The sequence below is a fragment of the Mustela nivalis genome (genome assembly GCF_964662115.1).
Source record: "Mustela nivalis genome assembly, chromosome: 4".
Lineage (NCBI taxonomy): Eukaryota > Metazoa > Chordata > Mammalia > Carnivora > Mustelidae > Mustela > Mustela nivalis.
Genome location: NC_139023.1, coordinates 137280170 through 137290754, shown reverse-complemented (window position 1 = coordinate 137290754; position 10585 = coordinate 137280170). Strand labels below are relative to the sequence as shown.

General features: G+C 37.8%; 1 long non-coding RNA gene across 1 annotated transcript; it reads left to right on the top strand.

The window, feature by feature from the left end:
* The first annotated feature begins 8177 nt into the window (after positions 1 to 8177).
* LOC309862889 lies at positions 8178 to 9701 on the top strand. Its single transcript, XR_014310774.1, has 2 exons — positions 8178 to 8295; positions 8833 to 9701. It is a non-coding gene; the product is annotated as an uncharacterized lncRNA (long non-coding RNA).
* The last annotated feature ends 884 nt before the right edge of the window (positions 9702 to 10585 follow it).

The following is a 10585-nucleotide window of genomic DNA, read 5'->3' as shown; positions in this document are numbered from 1 at the left end:
TGGGGGAAGCTAGCACTAAGGGTAGAGTTGAAGGCAAAATTTTGCAAAGAGTAGCCTCATCCTAATCTCCCAGGGGAATTCTGACAAATCGTCCAATAACGAGGTAAGGAAACAGAACATTCATACTCCCATATCTCTCAAGCATTGGATAAATACCACCCCAAGGATAGAATTTCCCTGGTATTGGGACTCCGCATGCGTGGACAAAGTGGCTCTGGTCTCTTCTAGGGCAACTGGTCAAAGAAAAGTCATATGTGTTGACTGTTGGATTCAAAAGCACACCGAATCCTCAGAGCACAGAGAATCCTCAGAAGTGATCTGAGGGAAACACTGTCTGTTAGGGCCAATTTAATGTTAAAATCTGTTTAACTATTAGGGCTGCTTAGCCAGAGTGACTTCATAGCCATATTGTTGTTTACATCCACGGACTTCATTCTGGGAATAAACGCCCCAGTAGTTCCCCGTATCAGTTCCGGGTATTGATTCAGGGAGTAAAGGCCTTAACAATAGAAGCCACGTACCTTGGGTCTGCGGTTATGCCCTATAAAACCAACCTGTGAAATTGGGATGGGGTCGCTCTCTTGGGTGGCGGCCCTGGCCGGTCAGTCTGACTTCTAATGCTTGACATAGAGTAAAGCTTTGTGTAACTTTCACTTTGTCTCAGTTTTGCTCCTTTGATAACGGACTCCAACACTGTCCACTACAAAAGTTGCTGGGAAATGTAACTCGCACATCAAAGACTGAATTTAATTAATTTATCTATCTATCTATTTTTATTTATTTATTTATATTATTATTATTTTCTTTTAAGTAGGCTCTGTGCCCAACGTGGAGCTTGAACTCACAACCCCAAGACCAAGACCTGAGCTGAGATCAAGAGTCAGATGCTTATTTGACTGAGCCACCTAGGCACCCCTAAATTTAATTTTTGAAAATGAGCCATTTAAAAAAAATAATGTCAAGTAAAACAGTGGCATAGATGATACATAAGTTAACAATTATTAAGTTGGCATAAAGATGACTACGGTTTGGCACATGCCGGCTTGCTTATCTGTTTTCATTTATATGGTACATTCAGGTATTGAGTTTCCATCTACTAATGGCCATTTCAATCTTCTTTGACTTTTTCCATGCTCTCCTACTATTCTAAGACAATGCTAATTCCCCCACCCCTGTGAATGCCTCAACACTATGTGTATTGCAAGATTTTTCACTCCCTATATGACACAAAAATTACTGATTTAATATTCCTTCCCTAAAGATTTTGTGAGGTTCTGAAGGCAATGATTGTGTCTTACTCATCTTTGCATTTCTAATGCCAGGTTCCATGCCTGACTTGCAGTAGGTATTCAGTAAATGTTTGATGAATGGATTAATAAAGAAATCCTTTATGTCCTGTGGAAACTCTAGAAAATAAATTTTATCTTCAGTATAAAGTTTGTATCTTGTAGTAATTAGGCAAAAGCAATTAAAATTATAAACTACCACTTGCAGGCCAATAAAAGTTATTGAGTCTCATCAGATAACTTTTACATTTGGCACAGGAAAGTTCTTACCTGACAACATAAAACTTTAGTTGAGAAAAGCATTCTTGATTAAGAGTATTTGATTAAAAAGAGCTCATTGACGAAAAACAATATGTTTTTTAAAGGACTAAGCTCCTTTTATCTTGCCCTGGTTTGGTTTCACGTTTCAGCGAATAGCACCTTTTGGCAGTCATGGCTCCTTGCACTGCCAAATGCGGTATTTGTGGCCGGTCATGCCCTGCCTTGACGTCACTCTAAGAGAGGTCATCAACTAATTAGCTGCAAACGCTGGTCGCCATTATTACTTCCAAACTCCAAATGGTGTAGTCCAATGGAATCACAATGACTTTTAAAAAATGAGTTGATTTTTTTTCTTGACTCACAAAAATGCTTCTTAGAACACTGAAGAAACTTAGGACAATTAGAAAGAAATGTATCTGATTAAAGCTGACCTATAGATATTCAGAGAGCAGAAAAACTTGCTTGGATAGGGTGAATACTTTTGGCTTTTTCTACAGATCAGACATGGAATAAATGTCTGTTTTTCAGCTTTTGGTTTCTCCCTCTTCAATTCCCAGCCCCCAACAGTACAGTTGACCCTTAAACAATATAGGAGTTAAGGACACCAACCCCTGCACAGTCAAAACTCTGTGTATAACTTTTTACTACCCAAAAACTTAACTACTAACAGCCTACTATTGACTGGGAGACTTACCAATAACATAAACTGTTGATTAATAAATAATTTGTATGTTATATGTATTATATCCTGTATTCATATAATAAAATAAGCTAGAGAAAAGAGAACTCCACTAAGAAAATCATAAGCAAGAGCAAATACATATATGGTACTCTACTGTATTTATGTAAAAAAATCTGCCTATAAGTGGACTCAAACTGTTCAAATCTGTGTTGTTTAAGGGCCAACTGTATATCTGCTGTTTTTCCCTATACTACCCACTGCTTCTCACAGACTTGGAATCTGCCTTCTAGGCTCCTGTACTCATATCTCCTTAACTTTTTTGTCTAAACAGTGTGTTCACTCTGCGCCCTGCCTCCCCCCACCTTCAGGAGGCCTTGCATGTCCTATTTTCTACCTGTGGAGATCATGCCTCTGTTTTCCAAAGAAATACCTACTCACTTTGGAATCTGTCATTCATGTCTATGCCAATCTCTGAATGGTCAACCTTTCAATCTTTTCAGATTAAAATTGTTCAAAGAAGCAATTCTGGAGGTGCCTGGGTGGCTCAGTTGGTTAATTGACTGACTGTTGATTTCAGCTCAGATGATGATCTCAAGGTTGTGAGACTGAGCCCCACATGGGGTTCCACACTGGGTGTGGAGCCCGCTTAAGATTCTCTCTCTCCTTCTCCTCTACTCCTCCCCACCCTCTCTCTCTTAAAGGGGGACAAAAAAAGCATTCTGTATGGATTTTATACTCTATTACAGAGTAGAAGGTGAAGCATCATAGAAACAGGGAGATTAGTTCTGAAGGGATCCCTGAGTTATAGCATATGTATTTTAGATATTTTTTCATTGTCTATTCCTCTTTCTGGGAATTAATTTATAATGTAGAGCTTTTAATTTTAAAGATTTAAAATTTTTAAATGGTCAAATAATTCATGATTTAGCCAAAAGCTGTTACAAAATACAATATAGTCTTTAAAGTAAGGAATAAACCACAAAATAAAACCTTGATTTGTGGGCACAGAACTTCATAACACTTTTCATATTTATTTGAAATATGTCCTCACCTAATCAAAATGTCACAAAGAATAACTCACTAAGGTTGAGTTCCATATTTGGAAAAGAGAGAATATTAAGTTCCGTCTGGTTTCTCTAAGGAAACCATGGCACTTGGAAAGCTTGGTACTTCAGAAATTTGTTGAAATGAAGTTTTATTAATAACCTTGAGGCACTTGATATGAATAAGAGGTCTCTTCAGTTCACAGACTTTTACACAAAATAGTAATATACTCTGAGGAGGTGACTCAGACTTGATGAAATTTGCTTCTGAAGGAAGTGATTTTTACCAAATAGTTTGGTGACATAATTCAAGTGATCTCTGTTTCCCCATCTTTAAATAGGAGTGCCTTGAAGTGTTGCTAGAGGTTAAATGAAATAACATGTAAAATGCCTTGTTGAGGTTAAATGAGATAACATATAAAAGATGTCTGGCCCACAGTGAGCACCTAATACAGGTAAGTTTCCTCTTTCCTTCTTTCATATTACATCTTGAATAGTTCCAATGCATGTGTGACATGATTGCAGACACATCAACAAAACAGAACGAGTGAAAGATATTCCCTTTACTCAGGTGCTCCTAATACAGCTACTTTACTAAAAATACTCTACAACCCCTTTTTGTCGAGATTTATGCTCATTTTATTACACTATACCCTATTAGTTAAAGACCCATGGAGAAGTTTATGGTCCAATCTTAATATTAGAAATACATTTCTCACAAGCAACTAGTTTGTGTTTTTCAGAAACTATGAATTATGTAATTGATCACATTTCTCTCTGTGTGCTAGTAGAAAGCTTAGAATCAAATCTGTTGCTTAAGTTTAGCATATAGTAGAAGTATACAGAAAATCATGGTATATATTCTTACATTAACTTCTTTCCTATTTTATATCTCTATCAATTTTTTTCTCTTGCAATGTTTTTACCTACATTTAATTAATGTGATCTTGGTATATTACATATTTCTTTATAAGCTATCTTAAATCCTGGAAAGAGAATAGGAGACACAGAAAAAAATTTTTTAAATATTTTAAAAATATTTTTAAAAAATATTTATTTAGACACAGAAAAAAAATATATATGTTTATATTTTTTGTTTTTAAAACATTTAAAAAATATTTTTTAAAATATTTTTTAAATATTTATTATATTTTATATATTTTATATTTTATATATATTTATATATATATATATTTTTTCTATATATTTGTAGATATATAGGTATATCTCCAAAGCCTTATCTGTTTCTACAAACAGCTTCATTCTCCTCTAGTTTGGGCACACCATTGTCCCTAGTTTACAACCTATTTAAGTTTCACTATTAATAGCACACACTACATAAAATAATGTAGAAAAAGGAGAAAGAAACTCTCAACAACTGAAAAATATAAGCATATATTGATTTCATTAAAAAAAGTATTATTCACTGTATATATTGCACAGAAAAGTTATCAAGGAAGCTGGGTAAATTTTAATCAATACGGAATCTTTATATTCCATTAAAATTTACACACATAAAAAAGACTTCAAAACTGTTCATTTCCTGTTTAATATTCGAGTAATAACTCAAATATGGTTATAACTTATCAACAGAAACATAATTCTGAACTACAGCTCTTGATAGAATGTTATGTTTTATTGGGATTTATGAACTCATTATTCTTGCAGATGATTTAATTATATGGTCTTGCCTATTTTGCATACAAGATTTCAGTAAGCAGGACTTCTAGCATCTCAGGGGTTCAAAACAAAACATAAAAGCTGCAGTTAAATTACATAAATAATAACTTCTTGAAATACAAAACCCACATATATGATACCTATCTCCAGGGTGTCTGCCTACTTGAAATAAGATAGTCAACATTCCTTTCAAATATGCAAAGTAAAATTTCTTATGCCTGGGTGTCTCAGTTGGTTAAGTGTCTGCCTTCAGCAGGGTCCCTGGATCAAGTCCTGCATCAGGCTCCTTGCTCAGTGGAGAGCCTTCCTCTCCCTCTGCCCCTCACCCCACTTGTGCTCTCTCTCTCAAATAAATAAATAAAATCATTAAAAAAATTTTTTCTCCAGAATTGAATAGCATAAGATTCTGTCTTCCTTTTAAAGTACTGGAAATAGGGGCTCCTGGGTGGCTCAAGTGATTAGGCAATTGTCTTTGGCTCCAGTCATGATCCCAGGGTCCTGGGATCAAGTCCCACATCAGGCTCCCTGCTTGGCAGGGGGTCTGCTTCTCCTTCTCTCTCCCCACTGTCCCCCGGTTGTGCTCTTTCACTCTCTCTCTGTCAAATAAATAAATAAAATCTTTTTAAAAATTAGTGGAATTACCAGACACACTTCTATGTCTTCTTTTTTTTAAATTATTTTTATTAACATATAATGTAGTATTTGGCTCAGGGATACAGGTCTGTGACTCACCAGGCTTACACACTTCACAGCACTCACCATATCATACAACCCTCCCCAATGGTCATAACCTAACCACCCTCTCCACACCCCCCCTCCCCCCAGCAACCCTCAGTTTGTTTTGTGAGATCAAGAGTCTCTTATGGTTTGTCTCCCTCCCGTTCCCATCTTGTTTCATCTTTTCCTTCCCTACCCCTCAACCCACCTGCCCTGCCTCTCCAATTCCTCGTATCAGAGAGATCATATGATATTGTCTTTCTCTGATTGTCAATGTCTTCTAGAGAAGTATTATTGTCATACATATTTAGTTCCCTTCTGTGAATAAAACAATGCCATGGAACCCTTAAAGGGGAGACTGTAGTGAACCCTGAGATACATAATCTGAACATCCTCCTGTAACAGAGGAGAATGAGGGCCAATAAGATGAGATTAATTTTCCAAGGCCACACTCTGGCATCAGCGTCATTACTCACAGATTTTTATGAGAGAGATTCCTATTGAAATCTTGGCCAGAGATGATGATGGTTGCAGCAAGTTTAAGGACAATGTGAGGCACAATCCCTCTATGAAGAATTTTTTCCTCTCACAGACCCTCTAGCCCCCCATTTCTGGCATCCTCACTCCATGAAGAATACTGTGGTCCTTGGGTTGAAATGTCATGGGCCCCCAATAAGAATAAAGTTAGTAGTGCCTCATTTTTCAGAATACCACCAAATTTTTTTTTTAAGATTTTATTTATTTATCAGAGAGAGAGAGGAAGAGCGAGCGAGCACAGGCAGACAGAGAGGCAGTCAGAGGCAGAGGGAGAGGCAGGCTCCCTGCTGAGCAAGAAGCCTATGTGGGACGCGATCCCAGGACGCTGGGATCATGACCTGAGCTGAAGGCAGCTGCTTAACCAACTAAGCCACCCAGGCGTCCCTACCACCAAATATTTTATCTTAGAATCATTGAAATTTTGGGGCACCTGGGTGGCTCAGTGGGTTAAAGCCTCTGCCTTCAGCTCAGGTCATGATCCCAGGGTCCTGGGATCGAGCCCCGCATCTGACTCTCTGCTTGGCAGGGAGCCTGCTTCCTCCTCTCTCTCTGTCTGCCTCTCTGCCTATTTGTGATCTCTGTCTGTCAAATAAATAAATAAAATCTTTAAAAAAAAAAAAAAGAATCATTGAAATTTTTAGTTGAATGCTGTCTTAGCTAGTCTGATGGTCCTCAATCTTGGCTACATAGTGGAATCACCTGAGGAGCTTCAGAAATCACTGATGCTTCTGTGCCCCCACAGATTTTGACTTGATTGGTTCCACGTGCAATCTGGGCATTAGGACTTGAAAAAATATCCTCAGATGATCCTAATGTACCGGGGAGGGCAGGAGGCAAAAACCTCTGATGTAGTCTGACAACTCCCCAGCTCTCCTCTGAGTTCATTTTGTAGATTAATGTGAGACCCAAAGAGTCAGAGACTTGCTCACCCACAGCTGGTTATGATGGTTAGTTTACAACTTCAGTTTAGTCCTGTGTACATGACTAACAAGAAAATCCTGTGACAAAAGGTAAGATTTTCACCAGCAGCACTCCTTGGGGCTGCCAGGATACTGGGAAGCATCTTGTCCTTCCTTGTTGCTTCTGGAATGACACCCATGAAGATCTTCTGTTATTGGATCAAGACATTGCTATGAGGTTGGCATGAATTACCCTCATTTTATAGATGATAAAATTGGTGCTCAGATAAATGTTCATAAGCCCACATATTTATATTAGGTTTTCTGAGAGCTTTTGAATAAAATCTGTTAGAATTACTCTAGAGTACATTCAAATTATTTTGTTTTATTATTATAAATCATATCCTTGTCTCAGTACTTAAAATTTAATTCATTCCCAGCCTTACTCATGAATTAAATGAAAAAAAAAAATCCTTAAAAAGAGACATGTATTATTGTACGAAGGGATAAAGACTTTTTTTTTACCCTCATGGTCAACAAGGTTTTTTTTTAATGCCAATAATTTATTTGTAATGACATCCATATAAAAGGATTTTTCTTATAATAAAATCTCATAGGAAACATAAAATCTAATGGGAAATATTGGATTAGCATGAGTAAAATACACGAGATCATGTGTAAAAGGATCATACCTAAATAACGGCATTTGTAAATTCTTTTCTGAGAGTGAGAGGTGATTATGGTTCACTGGGAAGACTTGTGTGAGTCAGCATTGACCTATCAGCCCATTGACATTTGGGATCTTTTTGGCAGAAACCCCACTCACCACTGGATCTGTGACCAGGGCCCCGCCCTGAAGCAAAGAGGGTTACAAAGAAACAATGGCTTTGGTTGATGGGAGGCAGTTAAGTACATTGAAAAGGGCCACCCTTGACTGTGTTATTCATAGTGACTCACATTCAGACCATGGAGGAGACAGTCGCATGTTTCACACTGCTGCTTCTAGCATCTTTTAAAGTCATAAACCTAATGATTATTGAAAAGGTACTACTTGGGACAGGCAACCACTTTCTCAGCTTTCTTGTCTCCTTCCAGTTGCTGGCCAAACCCCCAAACTAGTGGACTTCTTCCTCTTTCAGCCCCTTCAGAAGCCCCTGGCTGATGGACAGTCCATGTGCCTACTGTGTAAGGTAACTATAATAGGGTCATAGTCTTGGAGATTTGGCAAACTACCCATAAAACCTACTAACCCCCCCATTCTTTGTTTTTCTATAGTAAAGCTGAGAGTAAAAGGGCATAAGAATTATCTCCTTCACTGATATGATTGGTTTCTAGAATATAACAAAATGTATTTATACATCAATATATGGATATGTAGATAGATAACAATAGTCCTCTCTCTCAATCTGTGTGTGTGTGTGTGTGTGTGTGTGTGTGTGTGTCCTCTCTCAGCAAAGAAAAAAGATTGAAAGTAAATACATTCAATTGGTAAGCACTTTTTCGCCTCTGGGCAACAAAAAACTTTTTTCCCACTTCTTTGTTACTGTGCTTTCTAAATGTTCTGTGATGAGCTATTTTATTTATATTTACAAAAATAAAATATAAAATATTTTCCTGTTAAGTATAAACCATCTTATCCCTTTGGTCTGTGGCAAACAGCCTAATTAGCGAGAGCACCAATTTACCTTAAAATCAAGACCGGTTACTTAAACCTTATTTCTTCACAGATAAAATGAAGATACAAGTTAGCTGAGAAAGTATATTTTGAGAAAACTGAGAAGCGTAAAAAGATACTTCTGGCTCTAAAGAGGCAATATGAGAGATCCTGGTGATGATGGAAATGTTCTGCCTTAACTGTATGGGTATCAGAATCCCAGTTGTGATATTGAACTACAGTTTTGCAAGATTGTATCATTGGGACAAGTCGAGTAAAGGATATATAGGACTGTCTATATCAACATCCTAGAACTGCATGTGAAATCTGCATTTATCTCAAAATAATAAGTTTAATTTTAAGAAGTCCTTAAAAGGTGTTGCGCTATTTCTTAGATGCATTAAAGGCAGAAAGGCATCTTTATCCATCTCAGAGTTATTCTGAAGTATATATTTAACATTCTCTCTTCCTGATTTTCATGATAAAATTTTTTTGTTTCATTGTCTCTTAATATTTTAGGACACAGAAATACATTTTCAAAACAACTGCGAATGGCTGGAAAAGTATTCTGTCAAATGAGAACATGTATTGTTGAGAGCCAGTTTTCCACAGGTCTTTTGCATTTCTGTGTGTCTTGTGAATGAAGCACTGACTGCTTATTGTTCTGGATGATCTCTTCAAGGAAGTTTGTTTAGTGAACAGCCTTGGAAGATAGAGGGTCTTCTATCAGATCCAAGGACAAGCATGCTTATTGCCCGTTTAAAAATATGTAGGTTTCTGAAGCTCAGAGTTCCCCTCAATACACAACCCCCTGAGTGAGCAGTTGTCATTGGACCTCTTGATGTCACGCTGTAGGACGTGGGGCTCACGGAACTACTGCAAAAATGTTGCTTCTCAGGCTGCTTTGGTTGCTCTAAGTAATAAATTGTCCTTTGTGTTTGACCCAAGTGTTTCATGTCTTCTACCAGCATCTATGAAATTGTACCAGTTTAACTTGTTAGGTTGCAAGTAGGGTAAAATCTTAGACCCTTAAGAGTTCTTGACAGTTTTCGTGATGAGGATAGGATACTGAGAGATGTGACTTTCTGGATGCAGGCCTGTAAGCATGTTAATGGGATCTGAAGAAAGCCCAGGGGAATTGGCAGGAAGCATGCTGATGCAATTTTATGGTCAACAGGGTAATAAATGGTCTTCTGGTTTATTTCCTGATCATGAGGGGAGATTGGGAAGGGGATCACAAGTAAGAGACAGGTTCAAAGACAGCTACCCAAATGACAGCTGCCTCTGTTGCTAATTATCCTCCAAATGGAGGATTTCCTTGCCAATCTGGTGGTGAGTGTTAGGTCCATCCCATCATACAAGGTGAGAACATGAGCTGTTGTCTTAGTAATGGGGAAATGGTTGTCCCAGATTAAAGTGAGCCATGCTCAAGTTGAAAGAGGATACAGCCCCATGATCCCAGAAAACAATGTGGCTGTGGCTGAAGAGTCAAGGGTTCCCAAGACTGTGACAAATGAGGATATCACTACCTGACATAGAGCACTGTGAGGGCCAAAAGCAATGAAGTTCATTGGACTGAGCAAGGTGACATTGCCGTGTTGTTTGAAACTGGAAGGAAATGAAAACCTTGTTTAATGGACAGAGCCACTGTATTAGTCTGCTCAGGCTGGCATAACAAAATGCCATAGACTGGGTGGCTTCAACAACAGAAGTTTATTTCTCACAATCCTGGAGGCTGGGAAGTCCAAGATCAAAGTGAAGGCTGATGAAGAGCTCTTTTCTTTGCTTGCAGATGATTGTCTTTTCACTGTGTCTTTACAGAGCCC